At 48.8% G+C, this 23263-nt stretch overlaps 1 protein-coding gene and 1 non-coding gene across 2 annotated transcripts in view; one reads left to right on the top strand and one right to left on the bottom strand.

Moving 5' to 3' along the window:
- The window catches only part of NAV2 (neuron navigator 2), a 746877-nt gene that overhangs the window by 498662 nt on the left and 224952 nt on the right, over nucleotides 1-23263 (bottom strand). The gene's annotated exons all lie outside the window — the stretch shown is intronic.
- Nucleotides 425-558, top strand: LOC137772729 (small nucleolar RNA SNORA1). Its single transcript, XR_011075534.1, has one exon. It is a non-coding gene; the product is annotated as a small nucleolar RNA SNORA1 (small nucleolar RNA).

Genomic DNA, 23263 nt, shown 5'->3' with positions numbered 1-23263 from the left:
ACGAAAAAGAATGAAATTTTGCCATTTGCAACAAATGGATGGACTTGGAAGGTATTATGCTAAGTGAAATAAGTCAGACAGAGGAAGACAAATACTGTATGATATCACTTATCTAAAAAATACAACAAACTAGCGACTATAATGAAAAAGAAACAGACTCACAGATGTAGAGAACAGTGATTACCAGTGGGGAGAGGGAAGGGAGAAGGGGAAAGATGGGGTAGGAGATTACGAGGTGCAAATACTATGTATAAAATAAATAAACTACAAGGAAATATTGTACAACACGAGGAATATGGCCGATTTTTTATAATGACTATAAATGGAGTATAACCTTCCAAAATTATGAATTACTATGTTGTACACCTGAATCTTATATAATATTGTAAAGCAACTATACCTCAATAAAAAAATGTGGAGGTAAAGCCTCATTCTTAATGAGAAGGGCACTGTTGGTCATATTGTCCAGAAATTGTTCATGGGACTAAATTGAGACACAAGTTCTGCTTACATCACAGTAAATTTATTGAAATGGTGATAATGAGACTGTTAACCTTTTTGCTAAGGTCATGAGTGAAAACTGGATGTACCACAACTGCAATACGAGAAATGTGCTAAGGAATGATGCATTTTAGATCATTAGCCAAAATAGCAATGTACTTCTTGCAGGTCAACTGCTAGAGCCCTAAAGTGAATTATTTGAAAAACTAGATCCCAAAGATTCTAGGTGGGATACTTTTTGAAGTACGTCATCAGTATGTCCTCATTCAAGTGGAGATAAAAGAAACCCAACTAAGAAAATTGCGACCAGGCTGACTGACAGAACAACTGTGGATGAAGTATGGGATCTTTTAAAAATGCCTATCTTGAAGATAAGTTTGACTCAAGTTTTGGAGGAACTAAGTTAACTTTGATAGGCAGTGGAATGAATCACAGTGTGTGAAATTCCTTAACTAAAAATGTATTGGCTTAAAAAAAATGCGGAGGTGGTACTTGGTCGTCTGTGGGTCTTTGCAGTCAGGATTTTTGTTCAAACAACTTCCTCACCTCTCCGTGTCCACTTTGGTTTGCCTTTCCCAGACTGTCCCTGAGGCCTGGCGCAGCTGATGATTTTGGAAAATGGATTTTGAGCTGTAAAGGATAGCTATTCCAGATGTATACTCAGGTTTCAGAAATAAGAATTAGATTAAAAAGAGCAGCTGAGAGAAGAAATTAACACAATATTGTAAATCAACTATACTTCGATGAAATTTAAAAAAAAAAAAAAGAGCAGCTGAGAGACCTCAGCAATCTTCTGGGACAATCGCTTTCAACCTGGTGTTTTTGGTGCCTAAGAGTTCTGCGGAGGTGTCCTGGGGGGAGGGGGTGCTGGGAGACAGCCCTGTGGAAGGGGGATGCTGAGGGCCTGGTCTCGGGGTCTCCACCTGCATCAGCCAGAAGAGGTCAACGTAACCTTTCTTACACACTGCAGTTCCAAATATGTTGGAAAAAACCACCGTGTAAGGTTTAAAACCTCCAAAGCTAGTCCATCATGATCATCTCATATTTTACAATAGCTGATTTTGAGTGTTTTGCGTGTGTCAGACACTGTTAAAGGGGCTTTATGTGCATTATCTCATTTAATCCTCATAGCACCTTTAAAAGGTAGGTACCATTATTAGCCCCTTAACATAGGAGAAAACTTAGGCCCAGAGATTAAGTAATTTGACCAAAGCACACATACCGTAAGAGATGGAGCCTGGCTTTGAACCCACGCAGCTGCCTCTTGAGCCTGCACAATTTTCCACCACAAGGTGCTGGAAGCTGAGGCCCAGGGAGAGGCAGGGACTTGCCCCAGACCTCACAGTGGGCTCAGGGCAGACCATTCCCCCTCAGGGCCTTCTTCCTCCTTCCCTCCCTCCCTCTCCACCCTGCAGTATGCTTCCTAGAACCGACTCACAAGTGGCTTTAAATAGACCATCCCTTGGTTACCAAGCATCTGTGCTCTCACGAGGGGAGCCTCTGAAGGAAATGGAGCTGTGATAACAGATCTGCTTTGGAGCCCCCTGTTCCGAATGGGCCCGGGGCGCTCTCCTGGCCTGTGGCCTCATTTCCCACCCTCTGCTCTAGATGCACTTGAGGACCTTGGGCACGGCATCCCAGGCCCTTCACAGTCTGCACTCTGTCTGCCCTGTCTCACCTCCATTTGCTCCTCTACACGTATCCTTGCTACTGCAGCTACGTCTACACCTTATTCTTTTGTCCATGCTGTTCCCTCTGCTGGGAATACCCTTCCTGCCTCGTTGGGCCGGCATTCACCTCCTCACATGTGTCCTCTAGGGTCCTGACCTCCCCCACGAGGCAGAATCACTCACTCTCTCCCAGCACCCTCCCTGTCACAGCACACACCCCTGTGCTAGAACCATTGATTTCACTTCCTTGATTCAAAGACATGCAGGTGGTCCCATTTCCCCTTGACTAAAATCAGGGTAGTTCTTACAATCCACACTTCTGAGTCAGAGTCCTTCTTGTCTCCTGGAACCCTGTTACTGAATGGATAGTGTTTTGTAATTGATGTCGTCTTAGGATCCAGGAAATACAGGACTTCTGGCTCCCTCTGGACTGAGCTCACCTGGGTTGGAGGCCATGACCCAGGAGTCTCAGGACTGCCAGCAGCCAACACAGGGAGGCACAGAGGAGGGGCCGGGTGGTGGCGGTCATGGTGTTCATGGACTGGGAGGCCCCCCTTGTGCCCAGGTCATCATGGGAGGCCTGCAGGGCTGTAGGCCCAGGAGAGCCTCCTGCCGTTTTTACCCACTACCCAAGTTCACGCAGCTACCTCATGGCCTATGCCCTGGAGGGAAACACGGGCGAGAACAGCAGACTTCATTTCCCCCTGTGTTAGTTTTCTGCCATAACAAAGTACTACCACTCACTGGGTGGCTTAAGCAACAGAAATTAATTTCCTCACAATTCTAGAAGCTAGAAGTCCAAGATCAAGGTGTGAGCAGGGTTCGTTTCTTCTGAGGCCTCTCTCCTCAGCTTGTAGATGACCATCTTCTCCCTGTGTCTTCACATGGTCTTTCCCCCGTGCGTGTATCTGTGACCTAATTTCCTCTTTTAATAAGGACGCCAGAGTCATATTAGATTAGGACCCTTTCACCAGCTTTACTGAGCACCTACCATATGCTTGGCACTGCCCTAAGAGCTAGGGATTCAGACAAAGATAGTGATATTGTCGGCCAGAGGCCAGATCCAAGGGCACCCTAGCTGTATTTAATTCTTTATGGACTCCATTTTAGTATATTTCCCTTTCTGTAGCAAATATTGCTAACTATCCCTAAAATTCATGCTTTTCCTTCTATGGTATACTCCTTCCATGTGGAGGAATTTCCCAGAAAGCAACAACAGCTCCCAGCTCCATTTATATCTAGGTGTGGCCATGTGACCTCACTGATGAAATGTAAGAGGTGATGAGAGCCATTTCCAGGCTGAGGCTTTTATGAAGCTGGTGAGCCTTCTCCACATTCCTTTGTACCTTCCTTTGACTAGATGCAGGATGGTGAAGCCATAGGATGGAAGGAGCCTGGGTTCCTGAATCACTGGATGGAGGAGAGCCACCCGCTGACCAGAAATGTCAACCTCAGACTATTATGTGAACAAGAAATACATTTCTATTGTGTTGAGCCTTTATACATTTGGGGGTCTTTTTGTTATAGAAGATTACATTACCCTAACTAACACAATTTTTAAGTGAAGTCAGTCTCATTGCTGCACTGGTCCAGACACGTCTTTGTAGCTCTGTTGCCTACTGTCAAAAGAGTCTTGGATGTAGGGACCCAAAGGAAATGTTTATCAGCCAGGAATCAGCCTTTCCTCTAAGCCAGATGCCCTTTAACTCAGATTTTGAGAGTTTTCTATGAGAAGGACTTAAAAACCCTGGTAAAACAAGCTTTCAAAATTTGAGAGAAAACTGTAAAGCTTCCCTGAGAAATTCCCAAGCACCATATTCCTTTACCTGAGAAGTCGATCTGGGTACAGGACAATTTTTTAAGCAGCCAGAAACCCTTTGCCTGGGTTCTAGTCACTGGGGCTGTGGCCCAGTGAGGGAGCGGGCAGAGTAAGGACCACCTGGCAAAGAGAAATTAGCAAGTAATGGAAGCCCAGCCCCCTGGTTGGGTCAACAGCATGAGTCAGAGCGCTACAGAAATAGAGAAATCCCATTCATAAATTTTTCCTCACCCCAGCTTAAGAGCTTTCAAAGTCATAAAGTCGACATAAAGCCAGAAGACCTACAATTGTCCAATTAGAGGTTTTATCCAGGAAAACACACATTTTCAAAGTCACTGGTTGGTCCCCGTGCCAGGAGTGTAGCTAAGCTGGTTTGGCGTGCTGCGCCTCTGAGTCTTATGGAACTTTCCGCTTCAGTGAGACAGGACAGAAGACTTCGCAGAGCCTTTTACCCCCAGGGTGTGGTCCACGAGGGGCCTAGAGACACCCAAAGCTACTCCTTCCTGTGACAGCTCAGGAGAAATGAGAATCTACCTAAGCCAGCTCATCTGGGAGGGGGTAGCAACTAAGCGCTTACCATCTACTATTCTTGAGGGTTCTAAATACATAGCACACATGATTACATTCAATCTTTATTACTCCCCTGCAAGGAAGGCTCTATTTTCCTCCATATTCCAGATGAGGAAAGTGAGGCCGATATCTGAATGCAGGTCCAGTGATTCTAAAATACTTCATCCTCTACATTCTGTTACCACTCACGATCCCAGGGCCCTTACTCTGTCTCTGTCAGGTGAGAAGCATGACCAGTGAGGGGAACCAGCCCTGGACAGAGCTCCCAATATTTGCCAGGCATTGTGCTGGCGTTTTGCTTAGATTATCATGATAAATCCTCATAACAGTCCTGCAAAATAAGGATTGTTACACCCATTTTACAACTGAGGCAACTGAGGCTCAGAGATGTATGGTACATAGTTGTCCGAGGCCACGCAGTTAGAAAATGGTGGTGAGTCTGCCTGAGCGAAGTCCCTGCTCAGAAGCCTTATCCCAGACCCTGACCTCACCCCCCTATGCGTCATAAGACTTTTATTCTTGGGAGGGATTTCTTTCTTGTCAAATTCTACCTCTACTTGTGCACATTTAATTGGTAACTTCTCTGACAGTCTTGGATGTTGAGCCTTCCACAGGCACATCTACTTTTAGGCCACTTACTAGCTGAGTAACCTTGAGGACGTCCCTAAACCTCTCAGAGGGGACACAGTTTCTGCTCTCATGGGACTTACCATCTAGACCAGGTGTTGATGAACTTTTCCAGTAAACAGCCAGAGCTTAAATGTGTTAGGCTTTGGGGTCCATCTAATCCCTGCATGGCAACTACTCAGCTCCGCCATTGCAGTGTGAAAGCAGCTGAAGATATAAACGGATGCATATGACCAGATTTGGCCCATGGGCTTAAGTGTGCAGACCCCCTGATCGAGGTGGTCAAACGATTCCACAAGTGTTAGATTCTCATTGGGTAAGCGCTGCAAAGGAGACGGCTCACCCTTCCCTGAGAGTTTATTCCCCCAGGAACTGGTCCCAAGGGGGTTGGCAGCTTGGACAAGGCCACTCCGTGAGTCAGAGCCGGGCTAGCACCAGGGTCCAGGTCTCCTGTTCTCCCCTCGGGGCTCCCCCCAGCACATGCTGCCTCCCTGGCCATCAGGGAACCTCCTCCAGGAACTGAGGCTGGTCCTGCGGCCCTGTTAGAGGTGCAGGGACAGCGGGCAGTCCTCAGAGAGCAGCCCGGGGCTTCTGCAAACGCCTGGCTTAAACTCTGACTGGGGCCAAGAGGCTTCCCCTAGCAAATCACTGGCTCATTCCTCTCCAGCAGAGCCTGGCTCTCGCAACACCTTCTGGAAAGCTGTTACAGCAGCTGCAGCAGCACGCGTGGCGTTAATTTATTAAAATCCCAGCTTGTAAAAGCCGATCTTGCAGGCAGAGCTGGAGGAAGCAGAGGCACGCGGCACCGGACACGGTGTGAGCTGCTATTTTCTTCTCTCACAGCCACAAAAGGAAATGTTGGCGAGGTCCTGGAAGAAGGGGTGGTTGGTGGGGAGCGGACGCTGCCGGATTTGATAGCAGGAATACGAGTCATTTGTCTTATTGTAAAAGAGATGTGTGTTTGGATGCCGAAAATACTCTGGATCCTTTCTTTCCTCCCCTCGCAGGCATGAAAAGCCGGGAGCAAAACAAAATGCTGCTGATTCTGAGGCTATTTTGGGTGTCTGCCGCTGATTGTCTGCTTCCGAGCCCCTCGGCACACGCCGCCTTCTCAGAGAATGGTTTGATCAAATTGAAATGGGGACCGAACGAGCATCTTGCTGCTGCCGCCGCCTGCCATCAGAGCAGAAAGCACTCCCCACAGGCCGGGCCTGGCCCACGTCGCTGAATTCTTCTCTCTCTCCCCGATGCCCACCCACTGCACACCTCCTGCCCGCGCCGTGCTCGCTGGCGCCTGAACTCGGCTGCCCACCCCGTGCCAGGAAGCTATTTAGCAAAGGAAATAACTCCGATAAAGGGCTAAAATTAGCCAGCAATGATGGAAAACATTTTGTCGAGCGATCTGTTGACAAGAGGGGAAATAGAGCTGTGAAAAAGATAGGGGGTGAAGGACACGGAGGGACAAGGGGGCTGACTGGGACAGGTGGGGGAACCCAGAATTATCTGGGACAGAGGCCGGAGGCCAGGACGGCCGCGTGGACGGCTAGGCCCAAGTGGCCAATCTTCCCTCTCACTCAGGGGCCCCCATCCTGCGCTATGGCACCTGGCCTCAAGGCAGTGAAGGAGGCAGAGCCAGCAAGTTTCTTCCCAGAGGATGGATGTCTGAGGATGGGTATCAGAAGCGCAGCCCCAGGAAGGAAGCAAGCAGAGGGCAGGGTGGAGGGCTACCCAGAACTTGGCTTTTGGAGTTCAAGTCTCAGCTCCGCCAGTTACTAACCGTGACCTTGGACAAGCCACTTAACATCTCTGAGCCTCATGTGATAGCCTCACATGATAAATAAGTATAATGTTAGACCCACGTCACAGGGTCGTGGTGATAATACACGCATACTATTTACCAAAGCAGCATTATTCAGGGCATTCAGCCTTCTGCAAACACGGATGGAGGGCATTCTGTGTGCCAGGTGCTGTCCCGGGAACTGGGGAATGCCTTGATGAGTTAGACAAAGCCCTGCTCTAAAATACTTTAATTCCACAGAGAACACAGCAGGGAAGGAAGAACTCTCCTTAGAAATACAGAACCAGCACTGTTCGCCCTGAAGCAACTGAATTGAAAGGCCCCAGACTGCCTTTGCTGGGCCACAGAGACATTTATCCCATCCGACTGCATGTCTACTACTGGCTACATACTGGAGAGGGAGTGATTTGAGCTCAGTCTGCCTTTTTGAAATACACAGCCTGGTGGGGAAAACAAGTAGGTAAACAGGTATCTGCCATTCAGCACGAAAAGGACCATAACAGAGTTAGGTTTAAGAGGGAACCATGAATGCTCCCTGGAGAGAGAGGGAACAACCTCATGAAGGAAGTGACAGAGGCGGGTCTTAAAGGATGTGTAGGAGCTGACCAGGCAGACAGGGAGGAGAGGAAGGCATTCCCACAAGAAAGAACGAACAACATGATGTTTGTGAGAAAAATGTCCATAGTTGCAAATGGCTGGTGTGCAAGACGCAGGGACTGGTGATACTCAACCCCTTTAATAATTGGTAATGCAGGGACCAAACAGTTAACATGTGCTGGCCATGGCGCTGGAGAACAGGGTTCCAGAGCCCCTCTGTGAGCTGGGCCCTTCCTGTTAGTTGTTGGACTGTTGGAAGGCCAGGGGGGTGTGGCAGGGGCCGGACGGTTGGAGGATGTTAGGCGGGGGACACAGAGAGGGCTCGGGGCAGTGGATAGTCACCAACTGGTTTAGAGGTATGGTTGTACCGGCGTGTGCAGCTAAATGGTGGAACGAGTGGAGGGAGAGGAACCCAGAGGATGGGGCAGGGTCTCCAGGGCCCACAGGGAAGTCGTGGGGCATCCCAACAGGCAGAGATCTGGGACCCCGACCATGATGTTTGCCAAAACACCCCCATTTTTATTCTATTTGCACGTGGCTCTCCCATCCAAGGCTTCGTCTGGGAGAAGTACTTTGATGTTAAAACAATGACTCACGCAGCATAGCCTCTGTTCTTTGATGAGCAGACATCTGAATTTTGCCCTCTTCAGCTTTTGCATTTGCCACCACACTGCGGAAGGATATATCTGAAAAGTTTCTGAAGGCCATCCTTTTCTCTTCATTCCCATGGCTGATATTCTGAAGCCCTTTCCCTCCTCTGAGGTCTTGCAGAGACCAGAAAAGCATCCTGAAAACAGGGACAGGTCTGCTCCTTGTGAGTAGTCCCAGCGGCTCACGCAGGGCCGGGCCTATCAGGGGGCTTGATAAGGATATGATGTTAGCACCCAGTGGACGGCCATTGGCCATCTCTGCTTGGTCATCTCCAAGGGCAACATGAATGCTTCTCTCTGAGGCCTCAGATAAGGCCACTGAAACCACATGATGAGGTGGAAGGAACATGCACTTGGAGAGCAGGACAGACCAGGAGTTTAATCCCAAGGCCACCCACTGCATCCTAGCTCTGTGCCCTTGGTTACGTGATTTACTGGCCTTGCCTCATTTTTTTTAAGTCTGAAAAATGGAAATGAGAACAATAAACATCTGATGGGGTCATCATCAAGATAAATGAGAGAACATTTGTTTTATCACGTAAGTTTGGTTCTTGCATTATCAATACGAAGAGCGTTTAATTACAGCCAGGCACATAGTAGGTTCTCAATAAAAGCGAGTCCTTTCCCTCTCGTCTCTTTCTTTGAGGTTTCCAAGCACTAGAGTTTGCAAGTCTTTACAACAAGCTAAATATATACAAGTTAATCATATCCGTGTATTTGCATAAAATAATAAGCAGTAATTATATATTACAGCAATTTCTGAAAAATATCCCAAAATAACTATCTCAATACACCAAAATGTTAACAATGTTTTTTTTCTGGGTAGTGGAATTGGGTGATTTGTATTTTCTCCCCAGATTTGCTACAATTAGTATGCATTATTTTCTAAATAGGTGGGGAAAAAAAGCAACAGTGAGTAAGAAGAAAGCTGTCCTCCGATACCCTGTGTTGGGAAGTCTGTTCACTGGCCTCAGATTCTGCTGACGGTCTCTGTGACTCCACGGACCTGGTGAGTCATCAAAAGGTTGAAGTAGCTTGAAAATAGAAGATTTTGCAGCAGAATGCGTCAAGGCTGCCCAGGCTCTGGCCAAGTGGGTCTGATCCTTTTCTTCCTTAGTCTGGGAGGCCAGATCAGAAAGAAGTGTGCTAACTTGGGGGGAGGAGAGACAGAGGGGAACCCACTCCACAAATGACTGTGCTCACAGGGCACTGATGGAGGTCTGGATTTGAGGGCTCACTCTGCCGTGTGCCAGATGCAAGATCTTGGGCCAGCTTTTTACTCCCCTGAGCCTCAGTGTTCTCAGTCCATGTGTTTCAGTTGTCACTTCCTCCGAGAAACCTTCTTGAACCACCCCAGCCTCAACTGGGCACCCCTCATTAGAGTCTGCACCCCAATCTGCTCAGCCCTCTGTGTTACAATGATCTCTTCATGGCCCCGTCCCCTGTACGAGGCTTAGAGCAAGGAACACAGCTGCCCACAGCTGTTTCCCTTGGCCTCTCATGGAGCCTGGTACAGAGTGGACCCTCCATAAACACCTGCTGAATGAATGAATGAATGAATGATGAATGACATGCAAGCCCGTGCCAGGCCCTGGAGCTGCAGAGATGTAGCTGCCTGGACCCCCTGCCCTCAAGGAGCTCACACTGTGGTTGGAACTCAGTCTCCCCAACAGAAAGTACACTATGAACAAGACCTTAAAAGGCTTAAGAGAAACTAGGAGAATAAGGAAAGAGAGGAGAATTCCCCCAGGGCCTCGTATAAGAGACGGAAATTGCACAGAGCCTGGAAGAATGAGTAAAACGTCCCCCGTGGGGCCAGGAGGTAAGGCAGCTGAAGGCAGGAGTTAGGCAGGAGAGTGCTCCGAGGGGGAGAGATGAGTGCAAGGCGGGGGCCAAGTGTGGAGCACCTCCCATGGGAGACAAGCAGGTCTGGGTGGCATTCTGGCTGCAGCAGGTTGAGGAGGAGAGCTGATGGGGTCTGACTTGCCTCTCTCTAGACAGGCAGGACCAGGCATCTCGCACCTCTACTAGATGCCAGCCTAGCCTAGCATTCTTTCACCTGCCCATCAGGAGGGCTCAGAAATAGGACCAGTTTGGAATTTGCCCAATCTAGTCTTCAGCAAACAAGCCCTCTAATTTAAACCAACATCTGTGAAAAGGGCAGGCTTTGGCATGGGTCCTGAGGAACACGGACGTGATTAACCTCTGCCAGCTGCAGCAAATTAATTGCAGAAAGGATATCCTGGGAGCACCCAGGATCTTAAGGGTAGCCAACTGTTGAAGACAAAGCCTGCTTGCCTTGTCTGGGCTGGAGGAGCAGAGCTGTGGCTTCTTTGTGGGGGCCCACTGTTCCCACTAAAAAGTGTGGGGGCACTAGTTAAAGTTCAATCTCACCCCAGGGCCTTTGCATGTGCTGTTCCTGCAGCCTGAAACCCCTTCTCCCAATGTTGAACATGGTTGGCCTATCCTGATATTTCAAGTCTTGGTTCAAATACTGCCTCCTTAATGATACTTTTCCTGGCTCCCCATTTAACATAGCATTACTACTCCCCTCCATCACCTCCCATTATATGATTATATTTTCTGCTTTCATAGGGCTTCTTTTCTTTTCTTTGATATGTGTTTATTTTCTTTCTCCCCACCTGACTCCAACCAGACTTAAGTTCCATGATAGCAGCGATCTTGTCTTGCTCACAGCTCTGGTCACTGTGCCTAGCATAGTTCCTGACACATAGTAGGTACTCAATAAAAATGAATTGGATAAAAGAAAGGAAGGGAGGGAGGAATGGGGCTTCTAACACAATAGCTCCAAAATGAAACCCAGCCCCCAGCCCTTCTGCTCTGGGAAGCTGGCTCATTAACCACGAGCCTTTGGAAAACATCCAGGGCAGGGCCTGGGGTGTTGCATCCCCAGGGACAACAGAGGCCTGGTACTTGAGGCTGAAGGAAGGGAAGGGGAAGAGGGAGGGGACTAACCTTTATTCAGCCCCTACTGTGTGCCAGGCCATGTCTACTGACGCAAACCTCCCATTTTACAGATGAGGAGACTGTAGCCCACAATGAATAAACATAAAATAACATTTATTTTGTAGCCGGGGTCAGCATGTCACATATATTGTCTCATCCATCATCCCCCTGCAAAGTTTGGGAGACAGGCATTGATGACTGCTGAGATTTTATAAGCAGGGGGATTCAGGGATGTTCAAGAAACTTTCTCGATTTCACACAATTCAGTGGCAGAGCCAGGATTAAGAACCCAGATCTTTCTAACTCTTGTCTGTTATCTCCCTTTGACAGAAAACACCCTTCACAGGCATGATGGCTGTCTTGGCCTTGCCCTGCACCCCATCCTTCTGGGGACAGAAGTGGAGGGAGCCCCGTTCCAGGCCACGGCTCTGAGCAAACTTTTCAGACAATCCCTAGCGCATCCACTGGCAGCTCTGGAGCCCTTAATTAGCCTGCCACCTCTGAGCGCCGAAAGCTGCTTGGGCCGCCTGACTCAGGGAACATGCCAAGAGCTGCCTACGCACGCGGGCAGGTGAGGGGGGATGGGCCCTCTGGCCCTCCAAAGCAGCCAGCTCAGAAAACACCCAGGGCGGCCCGCTCCGCAGGCTGGGATGCAGGGCAGGGCGAAGGCTTCGCTCGCTGTCCAGGAGGGGAGGGTTCGGTCCTCAGGCTCTGTCACACCCATCAACTGTGTGACCCGTAAGTTTCTTCTTTTCTCTGAGCCCTAACTTTCCTATCCGTAAGGCTATCGTGAAGAAGAAATGAAACGACATACGCCAAGCACTGCCCAAGGCTGTCCCGGAGGGAGAGCTCAGTAAAGATTGGTTTTCTCTACTAAGCACAACTGTCCTGGATGAATTCTAAATTCAGAACCAGCCTGCAAATTCTCCCTCCCACTTGTGTACTCACACATGCGACAAACACGCGTGGGGTCCGTGCTCTGTGCATGCCCTGGACGCTGGAGAAAAGACAATGAACAAAATGGTCCAAACCCCCGACCTCAAAGCCCTTACTTTCTAGTTGAGGGGCTGGGGAAGGAGAGGGGATGATCAACAAAACAAAGAAATAAATGTCAGATAATGTGCTAAGAAGGAAAAAGTAAAGCTGAGAATGCAGATAGGAAGTGTAGGGAGACAGGGTCACTGGAATTCTGGAGAGGGTGCCCAGAGGCAGGCTCACTGAACAGCTGACTTCTGAGAAGAGAGTGAAGGAAGTGGTAAAGGCTGCCCTGTGGATACCTAGTCCAGGGGACAGCTATCCAGGCAGAGCAAACAGGTCTCAAATGCCTCCTGAGCTAAAACTCCAAGGCAGAGTCCTCACTAGATTTCAAAGACAAAGCTTTTCCCAAACAAGAAGTCAATGAGAAAATTAGATTTTGTAAAAATGCAATTTGTGGCCAGTTTTTCAAAAGGAATGATGTGATCCACTGTTGGTTTGATGGTTTGCTCTTTCTGGGAACTTATCTTTGGCAAGCCTCAGCATGTTAACATAGGTTTCCCTAGGTGATGATACTAATTAATATCAGCAATAAGAATTATAATCACTGTCATTTCTTAAGCCCCTACCAGGCACCAGGCACAGTTCCGGAAGCTTTGATGTGCACTGTTACTATTCCCATTTTGCGGATGAGGAAACTGAGGCACAGAGAGTTTAAACCTTTAACCAAACTCACACAGCTTTTAAGTAGACCAGCTGGGGTTCAAGTGCACGCAGCCTGGCTCTGGCATCTATGCGCTGACCACCATGCTAACTACCTCATGTTGCTATCAGCATGAAGGGATTGCCCTGGGCCATCCAAGCTTTCCCTCTCTTTCCTGTGAGCCATGCTGCTTCCCCCAAATGAGCACTGCAGAGCTGCCCGTTGAATCTTTTGACACGGCTCATTTCTTTTGTCAAAGATGAAAAATCTTAAAGAAAAAACATGTTGCAGATGGACTCCTATAGCAAAGGGGTGAGTCAAAACTCCAGTCTGCATTGCAGAGCGGAGCGGCTGAGCAAGGAGTGAGGCAAGCTGGCGCCACATCCTCAAGCCTCAGTTTCTCCGTCTGCAAAATAAGAAGGGATGGAAGGCTCTAGGGTCTCTTTCCAGTCCACGATCATAGGGTTCAGAGACATAGGCCCTGACCTAAGCCATAGAGCATTGTTAGGAGTTTACAACTGATACACAGAAGGCAGCAGCCTGGGTGAGCTGGCCGTGTTGCTGGGCAGGGCGAGGAGCAGCCACAGGACCAAGTCCATGCTCTGGACCAAAGGAACACCTGCCCCATCTGATTGCCTTGTGTCTGCCAGCGTCACCCCTGTGGTCTCACCGCAGTCAGTGGGGGATGGGTCTCTCTGCCTGCCAGAGTGCTCGCCATAGGGTGACCCTAACGCACTGAGTGCTCGAAGGGTCGGGAAGGGCCACACCTGTGACTATGCCCCATCTTGTCCTTGTCCTCCGTCTCTGCACTTCCTGTCTTATAGCTTCCTAACACATCTTATCACTTAGCCTTTGGGGAAAGCTGATGTCCAAGGGGAAGGGGACATATTAATGATAAGTGATGCTAAAGGCACCATTTACTGACTGCCTTCTCTGAGCTATGTTTTTTTTTTTTTTTAAGAGGTAAAATTCACATAACAAAAAATTAAGCATTTTAAAAGGTACAATTCAGTGACAGTACGTTCTCAGTATTGTACAACCATCACTTCTATCTAGTTCCAAAATAGTTCCATCACCCCAAAAGGAAACCTCGTACGCATTAGGGAGTCACTCCCATTCTCCCCTCCCCCAGCCCCCCTGCCACCACTAATCTGCTTCCCGTCTCTCATGGATTTGTCTATTTAATATCAATGGCATCATACAATATATGATCTTTTGTATCTGTCTTCTTTCACTTAACATGTTTTCACAGTTCATCCATGTAGCATTTATCAGTACTTCACTCCTCCTTATGGCTGAATCATATTCCTTTGCATGGACAGAACACATTTTGTTTATCCATTCATCTGCTGATGGACACTGGGTTGTTTCTACCTTTTGGTTATCGTGAGTAGTGCCGTTATGAACAAGTTTTTTTTGGAACACGTATTTTCAGTTCTTTTGGGTACACACCCAGCAGTGAAATTGCTGTGTCAGATGGTAATTCTATGATTAACTTGTTGAGGAACTGTCAAACTGTTTCCCACAGCACTGCACAATTTTACATTCCTACCAGCGCGGCATGAGGGTTCCAATTTCTTCACATCCTTACCGACACTTGTGGTTTTCCATTTTTTAAATATAGCCACCCTAGTGTGTGTGAATGGCATCTCACTGTGGTTTTGATTTGCGTTTCCCTAATGATTAAGGATCCTGAGCATCTTTTCATGTGTTTGTTGACTATTTGTAGATCTTCCCTGGAGAAATGTCTATTCAAGTCCTTTGCCCCCTTTTTAATTGGGTTATTTATCTTCTCATTGTTGAGCTCTTTATGTATTCTGTTGAATTCCTTTATATATTTTTGTATATTAGACCCTTGTCAGATATAAGATTTGCAAACATTTTTTTCCATTCTACAGGGTTGTCATTTGACTACAGAAGCTTTAATTTTGATGAAGTCCAATTTATCTTTTTTTCTTTTCTCGCTTATGCTTTTGGTCTCATAGCTAACAATCCACTGCCAAATCCAAGGTCATGAAGATTTACCCCTTTGTTTTATCCTAAAGAGTTTTGTGTGAAGTGCTTTTTTACATTTAATCTCTCTGACACTCTCTGAGGTAGATGCCATCATCATCAACACCCCATCTTAGAAATGAGGAAAACTGTGGGTCAGGATGTGTAAGTCACCAGCCCAAAGACACACAGCCAGGGCAGAGCAGAGGCAAGGTTTGGACCTGTGTCTTCAACCCTGGAGCCCAAGATCCACGTCATTCAGCGTCTCCACGTCTACTCTCCTGCTGTCTTTATTCCGCTGTCTTCAACAGTATAGCTATTTCACAAATGAAATGCTGAAAGGGAAGGCACAAAGGGATGCAGATTTCCCCCTGATTTCTGAAGGCCCAGGTAAAAGCAGCCACCGGGTTGAATCCAAGGACCAAGTCATCTTTATATCTCAAAGTTTAACTTTGAATAGATTTTGTGGCCGTGCTTCCGAACTTTCCTTTCTTATAAAGCAGCAAATAGTGGGACAGCTTCTTTGAGCCATTGCATCTCATAACTCCCTCTCCCAGGGTGGTTAGGGGCCGTTCTCTCAACCCAGCTCATTCTCCAGAAAAGAGGGGAGAGGTAGCCCTGTGCATCCTTGGGTAATGTGAGCCTGACTCCTCGCCTTCAAGTTCACAGCAAACACCTATTTACTGAGGCCTAAGATGAGCCAAGCTCTGTGCTGTGGGGTCACAGAAAGAAGCGTTTCACTGGCTCACAGGCCTGTGGAGGAGGGAGACGGAAACAGCTGCCTCGGTGTGACACACAGGGGACCACGGGAGAGATGGGCATGGATATTTGGAATCAGATATGAGACTACCCATTTATTCACGAAAAAAATTCTTACGGATTTTTCCTATGTGCCCATCGTTCCTTTGGATCCTGAGGATAAAGCAGTGTTGCCTCACAGAGCTTCCATTCTAGTGGGCAAGACAGACACTAGCCAAGGAATCAAAGAAGAGGTTTATTGGGCTTGGGAAGGGATCAGCATTTGCAGAGCTGGGCCCCGCGAAGATGTTAACGCGTTGGGCGGGGCAGGGCTGTCCAGTGTTTTTTCCGACACCACCAAGCAGTTCTCCAGTTCTCGGCAGCCACTGCCTGTCCTACAACTTTAACTCAATCCTGACACTATCTACCTGGAGACAGCGTCAGATCCCACAGGTTAAGGACTCAGTCCCACAACACTGCCCCGGCTTCAGACGTCCATCGCAAGTCCAGGTTGTCACCTGTGCTTCGGACCCACTGGCTATAAATCGGAGGCCCCATGACTCCCTCCTCAGGTTCGATAAATTTGCCAGAGAGGCTCACAGAACTCAGAGAAACATTTACTTATGTTTGCCAGTTTATCATAAAGGACACAAATGAGCAGCTAGATGAAGAGGTATTTAGGGCGAGGTCCAGAAGCGTCCCAAGCATTGGAACTTCTGTCTCCGTGGAATGGGGGTGCACTCCCCCCATCCCCGCAGGTGAATTCATTTACCAACCTAGAAGCGCATCCAGTGTCTTGTCGCTCAAGAGGTTTTTTTTTTAGAGCTTAATCTGCAGCCCCCTACTTCCCTTCCTCAGAGGTTGGTGGGGGGCTGAAAGTTCCAACCCTCCAGGTCTTTCTGGTGACCAGCCCCATCCTGAGGCTGTCTCCATTCCCCACTCATCAGCATAAACTCAGGTGTGGTCCAAAGGATCTCCTTATGAGTAATAAAAGGCACTTCAATCACTCAGAAAATTCCAAGGATTCTAGGAGCATTGGGCCAGGAACCAGGGACCAAGACCCAATACATTTCTTACACCACAGAAGGGAGAGCATTCCAGGCTAAGAGAAATGCACAAGCAAGGGCAGGGAGCTATGCAGGTATTTGCTTGCTTGTTTGTTTATTATTTAAAATGTTTTTCTTTGATTATAACTTTTAAAACTGCAAAAAAAGAAGAAAAACCACCCATAATTCCATCACTGAGGGATAACCATTAACGTCATGACCATGGAAAACCGGAAGCCATTTGACTTCTCTGAACTGCAGAGCCCACAGATGCCTGGCTCAGCATCCAAAAGGCCTGTGTTACGTGGACCGGAGCCTTGCCTTCCCCCGAGCTGCCTGTCAAATAGAAGGCACACGGGGACCCAAGGCAGCACAGCTGAAATGAAAGTTAATGACTTTGGCTCAACTCCCTTCTGCTAATCAGATCCACTGAGATTGGAATTAAAGCCAGAGCTCCCCTTTGCATTCCGGGGTATGGCTGGGGTGGGGAGGCCACCTCGGGAAGACACCACATGCCACAGCACAGACTTGGGGCCTGAGACCTGTCTCTGCCCGCTGCACCCCTGACCTGGGACAAGTGCTCTCCCTCTCTGCTCCTCTGTCCCCTCATCGGGTGATGCAGGAACAGGGACCAGGCCTACCTGGGAGGTGTTTTTATAAGAAGTAAACAAGACCAAGTATGTGAAGTGCTTAGCAGGATTTAACCTGTAGTTGGGTTCAATAAAAGATGCTACCATGCTCCGGAATTCTGGGTCAAGTTGCCACTCTAAAGACCCATCCCTGCAACTCAAACACCCAGGATTCACAAACACCATCCAGAACTGGGGCCGGGATGCACGCACTCTCTCCAGCTCTGCCTGCTCCAGATCCTCCTGAGTGCCCTCCTCCCCTCCACCCCACCCTGCACCTTCCCATCCATTCCACGCCCCATCTGGCCCCTGTCTGGAGCCTCTCTCCAGGGTCCTGGCACTGGAGAACATTTCTGGGGACACTCCCCTTAGAGGGTGTCTTGGGCTGAGCTGAGACTCCTGAGCCCAAGAGACAGAGCTGGTGGCCTTCTGGGCTACAGAGAAGTGGTGCACCAAAGAAAGCAGTAGCTGTGACAAGAGCTGGGGCATGAGGAGGGCGTGCAGGCCAAGGGAGCTGAGATGGCCTCATTCACACTTTCACCCACTTCACGTTTATCGAGCATCTACTATGAGTCCAGTGCTGCCTCGGTGGCTGGCGTGGCAGCTGTGAAGAGGTCCCTGCACTCAGAGAGCTCATAATCGGGGGGACAGAAAATGAAGTCAGAAGTTACACCACAGCGTGGTCAATGTTAGACAGGGGCTGCCAGGAGCCCCTAACCAGGCATGAGGTGGAGGGCAGGGCGTGCGCACAGGTGAGTGGGGTCACCAGCGACGGGAGACCCCTCGGAAGAGGGGACCTTTCAGCTGAGCGTGACTGTGAGTAGGTTCCCTGAGGACATTTTTTTTTTTTTTTTGAGAGGATAAATAAAGTGAAAAAAGAGTCCCAGGCAGCAGAAACAGCCACGCAAAGCTCTAAAGATAAAGAAGAATGTGTACATCGGAGGGACTGAGACAGATGCTCACAGTGAGGTGCCTGAGACATGGGCCCAGCGACAAAGGCAGGCCTGGCTCCTGAAGGGCCTTCCAATAACAGAGCAGCAGTGAGCCCGTGACCTGGGAGGCAGGGGCCAGAACTTACTAGTGCCTGACCTTGGGCAGGTTATACAACCTCTCTGAGAGGTGCTGGTGGGAAGAGAGAGAAGGGAAGGGATGTGAGAACACAATAGAAATAAATCTACACAATGACTTCGGAAAACTGTATACCTTGGTCCAAAACCACACGGAAAGCCCCAGGCTCGCTCTCTGGTGGGTGAGTCTTCCTTCCCCCAGGACCACCGCTTGGGACCCAGCCTGCCACCTCCCTCCGCAGCCTCGGCTCCAGCCCTCCCCTGGCGGGTCACTGGCCCGCCTTTCTTCCTCTGACTGGGAGACGCCCACAGTCAAAAGTGAAAAGAACCACTCGTGCCTCGTCATCCTGTCCCCAGCCATGGCTGAATGTTCAAGAGAGGAGAAAAGGAAGTATCTATGAAGCTGTCAACGGGGACATTCTGGACTACGACGAAGACAGCAATATTTACTTTGCAGCGATAAATATTACAGAAACAACCTTCCATTGTCCAGTCTCTGGTCTGATGTAGATTTCCCTTGCCAGGACAGTGTTCTCGCTGCCTGGAGAAATGACTGCAGCAGAAAGTGTGGACCCCCAATAAAACAAATAAAGGCACCTCTGTGATACTTGGAAAATTTGCTCTCAGAGGTGAGTGTGAAAATGCTACCGAATGTAAAATGGTTGGCTGGTGGGAAGCAGCAGCAGAGCACAGGGAGATTGGCTCGGTGCTTTGCGATGACCTAGAGGGATGGGATAGGGAGGATGGAGGGAGGTTCAAGAGGGAGGGTATATGGGGACATGTGTATGCATATGGCTGATTAGCTTTGTTGTGCAACAGAAACTAACACAGTATTGTGAAGCAATTATACTCCAATAAAGATCTATTTTTAAAAAAATGCATGGATTTGGGGGCTTCCCTGGTGGCGCAGTGGTTGAGAATCTGCCTGCCAATGCAGGGGACACGGGTTCGAGCCCTGTCATGTGTCGAGCCCTGGCATGTTTGATCCCACATGCCACGGAGCAACTAAGCCCGTGAGCCACAACTACTGAGCCTGCGCGTCTGGAGCCTGTGCTCCGCAACAAGAGAGGCCACGATAGTGAGAGGCCCGTGCATCACGATGAAGAGTGGCCCCCGCTTGCCGCAACTAGAGAAAGCCCTCACACAGAAACGAAGACCCAACACAGCCAAAAATAAACAATAAATAAATAATAAATAAATTTTTTAAAAAATGCATGGATTTGAATTGGACCTACCTGGATTTGCTCCCAGAACCTTTCTGTGCTACTTGGGTGACCATGGACCAGTTACCATGCCTCTCTGGGCCTCGGTTTCCTTGGATTCTAGACCTAGATGGAGCTTATATCTTCACCATGTGACTGTACGGATGGAATGAACCCAGGGTATCGTCTGGGTTCTCAGCGAGTGTAGATTCTCTTTCTCCTGCTCTTCTTCCTGTCTGCCACATGAACTTCCTACATGGCCAGCAGCTCTGAAATACCTGAGTCCTGAGGCAGTACCAAGACTAGGTCACTTGCGGCAAGCTGCCTGGGCTCCCTGTCTCCCAGGCCCAAGGGTGGCATCCCCAATGACAGGAAGCATCTCGTGACTGAGCCAAATGGTCTTCACAGAATCAAGTTTACAGATAAACTTGAGGCTTATGGTGGAATTCAGCCATGGTCCCCTCTTGATTCAGAGAGATCTATCAGGACCAGAGTCCTTTTTTCCTTCCTATAACAACTGTAAATGAAAATGACCACCTTGGTGAGCCCTTAGATGGGGATACAGCTTGGTGTCCTGCAGTATTTCTAGAAGTAGCACCCATGGACCACCAACATCAGAATTCCCTGCGAGTTGGAGCAAGCCCAGAGCTCCAGGAGAAAAAACATGAAGCCACAAGTTCTTTTCCTCCAGCTGCCATTAGACATCCGGCCACAGCTGGCATTTCATTGGTGGACGGAGAGACAGCCGGGAGGAAAACTGAAATGTCTTCACATTTGTATCATGTATATTGCACTATAGCACCTCTGAAAGGCACAACTCATCAAGTCCGCACAAAGGCATAAGTGTTTGCACACAGACATGGTTTATTTTAATGGTGGGTTCCAATCAGTGAGTGGACTCAGGCAGTCATTTTACTGGCATTAATTTCTGTGATAAAAAGGAGGGCTGTCAATTTCTCACCGTAGTGAAAATAAATGCAATGTGAGCCCTTGCCAGATAGCTGCAAAAGGGGTGTGCAGGGGAGTGGGCTTCTCCAGCAAAGAGATGTTCTGACTTGTGTGCTTCTAGGAGCAGAGTTTAGCAAGGAATTGGTACTTTCAAGGCTAGGAATTTCAAGCAGATCTAAAATTGGGACTATGATTGAGTCACTACTGTAGTTCTTACCAAAGTACTCTTGGATTAAGAGGGAAGAGGGGACTTTTAATTGTGGGATAAATGGGAACTTTAATAATTTGAAAGACTGGGGAAATAGAAGGGTAGTCCACAGGGTTTTGAGGCAGTGTGGAGTGGAGGGAAAAGCATGGGCTTTAGGGTCAGACACTGGGGTTTACAGATATGGTTGCTGTAGGACTGAGCATATGTGATATGACTGCCATTACACCCGGCAATGTCCTAGGCTCTCAGTTGGTGGCCCATGGCACTGTTATCTTTGCTCACCAGCTGTATGGCTCTGGGAAAGTCACCTTACCTCTCTGAGCCTCAGACTCACCTCTATAGGATGCTCACGAGCTACAGAAGAGCACAGAGCAGGTGCTCAAGCAATGGTGGTCGGCTTCCTGAGCCCTCGACTCACAGGGGATGGCAGCAAGGGCACTAACTCCTAGCTCCGGATCAGAGGGCAGGTCTGTACCCCTCACCCACCACCCTGACTCCGAGGGTAAGAAAGCTGGCTAAGTAGGGCGAGCCTCCTTGCACAGTTCTTGCTCCTTCAGATGGAAAAAGCACATGAGGCCCAGATCCTGGCCCTGCCAAGAGTCTCCTTAGAAAGGCACCGCAGGCAGCGCCCTGCTGAGGGCCTGCCGGGGCCAGACTGGGTGGCGAAACTAAAATCAACAGCTAAGGAGGCACTTTCTGAGGCCTCAGGGGAGAAACTCAGCATCAAGCCAGCTCAGGCCCTCGCTTTTCGAGCAACGAGAGGAAAAGCAGTACCCTGTCTTGTGACCATCCCCAGACATTCCTCTCCACAGTGGGAGAAAGATTCGAGAACAAATGCTGATCCCAGCCTCAACCCATTCGCGGCAGAGACAGCCCCCATCCTCAAGGGTCCCAGCAGGCTGTGCTCTGAAATGTGTGCATGTCGCCCCCTGCAGGTGGCCACTGTCCCTGCACCCACCAAGACCCCAGCCTCAGTGGGTGGGCCAGACTTCTTACACCAGCCCATCCCGGCTGGGAGGAGTGGGGCAGGGAAGAGTCGGGACCTGCTCCCAGGACCCCTAGGGCCCCAAATGGCCTCCATGTGGACAGCTGAAAACAGAGACTGTCTCTAAATAATGATATCAGTGTAACTGCTAATATTTATTAAGCACTTGCCAGCTGTCAAGTACTTTACCTGCTTTACCTCCCTAAACTCTCTCGATAACCCTGTGAGGGAATTATTATTATTGGTCTCCCCATGTTACAGAGGAGGAACCCAAAGCTCAGGCATGCTGAGGTCATACATTTGGTAACTGGCAGAGCTGGGGTTCAAACCCAGGGAAGCCTGACTCCAGGGCCCGTGTTCCACTGCAGTGGTGGTTCTCCAGTGTCAGGGTGCATGCAAATCACCCACAGTGAATGTCAAAATGCGGGTTCTAGGGCCTTGTTTCCGTAGGTCTGGATTCAGTGGTCCTTGCGTAAAGCCCAGGAATTTGCATTTTAACAAGCAAATTGGTGAATTCTGAGAAGGACACTAGGCTGCATCCCCATCTAAGGGCTCAAATACCAACCAAGGAGGTCATTTTAATTTATGGTTGTTACAGGCAGAAAAATGGTCTGTAAAGGTCCCTCTGTGTCAAGAGGGGACTGTGACGAAATTCTACCTTCGGCCTCTGGTTATCTGTAAAATCTACCCAGAATCCTGGCCCCCAGCTCAGCGCTCCACCAGGAGAGCTGCCTGTGAGGGGAGAGCCCAGGGAAGTGATAGAGAGCTGGGTGGGCCCTGCCCTGTCATTTGGGAGTTCTTGGAAAAGTCCCTTCTCCTGATCTTGGTTTATCCATCTAAGCAATGAAAAGATCTGAGATCTTCTCTACGTATTGAAAATTCTATGTGCTCATACTCCAAACCTTTGTATGTCTTTTGGCTTCCTGCCAGTTCTCAAAGCAGTCAAACTTAACTGTCCAATGTCTCCGATGGGTCCAGAAGTTACGTTAATTAGGGCTTTGCTGTTAACGCTGTTAATACCTTCCCCAGGTAGGTAAGACATAGCAGATTCTACTCCAAGTTTTAAGGGTGATGCTATTTCAGGACCCAGGGCAAACTCATAGGATTAGATAGATGGCCAGAGAATAGACGGAAGGTCACTGATTCCTTGACATCCCACCATCCCACCGTATGGTTGGCTCTGAGTCACAACTTGATTATGAAGCAGCTCTGTCTTGCTGGCTCTGAGTAAAGCAGATCAATAGATCAAGAGACGAACAGCCTGGGCTCCAACCCCAGAACCATTGCTATGGTGCTGGTTGAATCCCTACCAGCTCTGGGCCTCCTTTCCCCTCTTTGTAAATGAGGTATTGGACTTTGCTTTACACAGTCCCCTCCTTCCTGGACTCCAATTTATTAGATCATCCAGCTCTGGGCAGACCTAATCCCTAGCCAAACATCTTAGAATTCTATCCTGTTGCTGATATAGTGCCCAAACCCCACCCAAGCTCCAGGGCCACCAAAACTTGAAACTGAAAAAGAAAAAATAATTCAGTAAGGGTCAAAGAGGTTAAGTGAAGACCCAGCCCATG

The sequence above is a fragment of the Eschrichtius robustus genome, chromosome 11 (genome assembly GCF_028021215.1).
Source record: "Eschrichtius robustus isolate mEscRob2 chromosome 11, mEscRob2.pri, whole genome shotgun sequence".
Lineage (NCBI taxonomy): Eukaryota > Metazoa > Chordata > Mammalia > Artiodactyla > Eschrichtiidae > Eschrichtius > Eschrichtius robustus.
The sequence above is the reverse complement of the archived record's forward strand: the minus strand, read 5'-3'. Positions and strand labels throughout refer to the sequence as shown.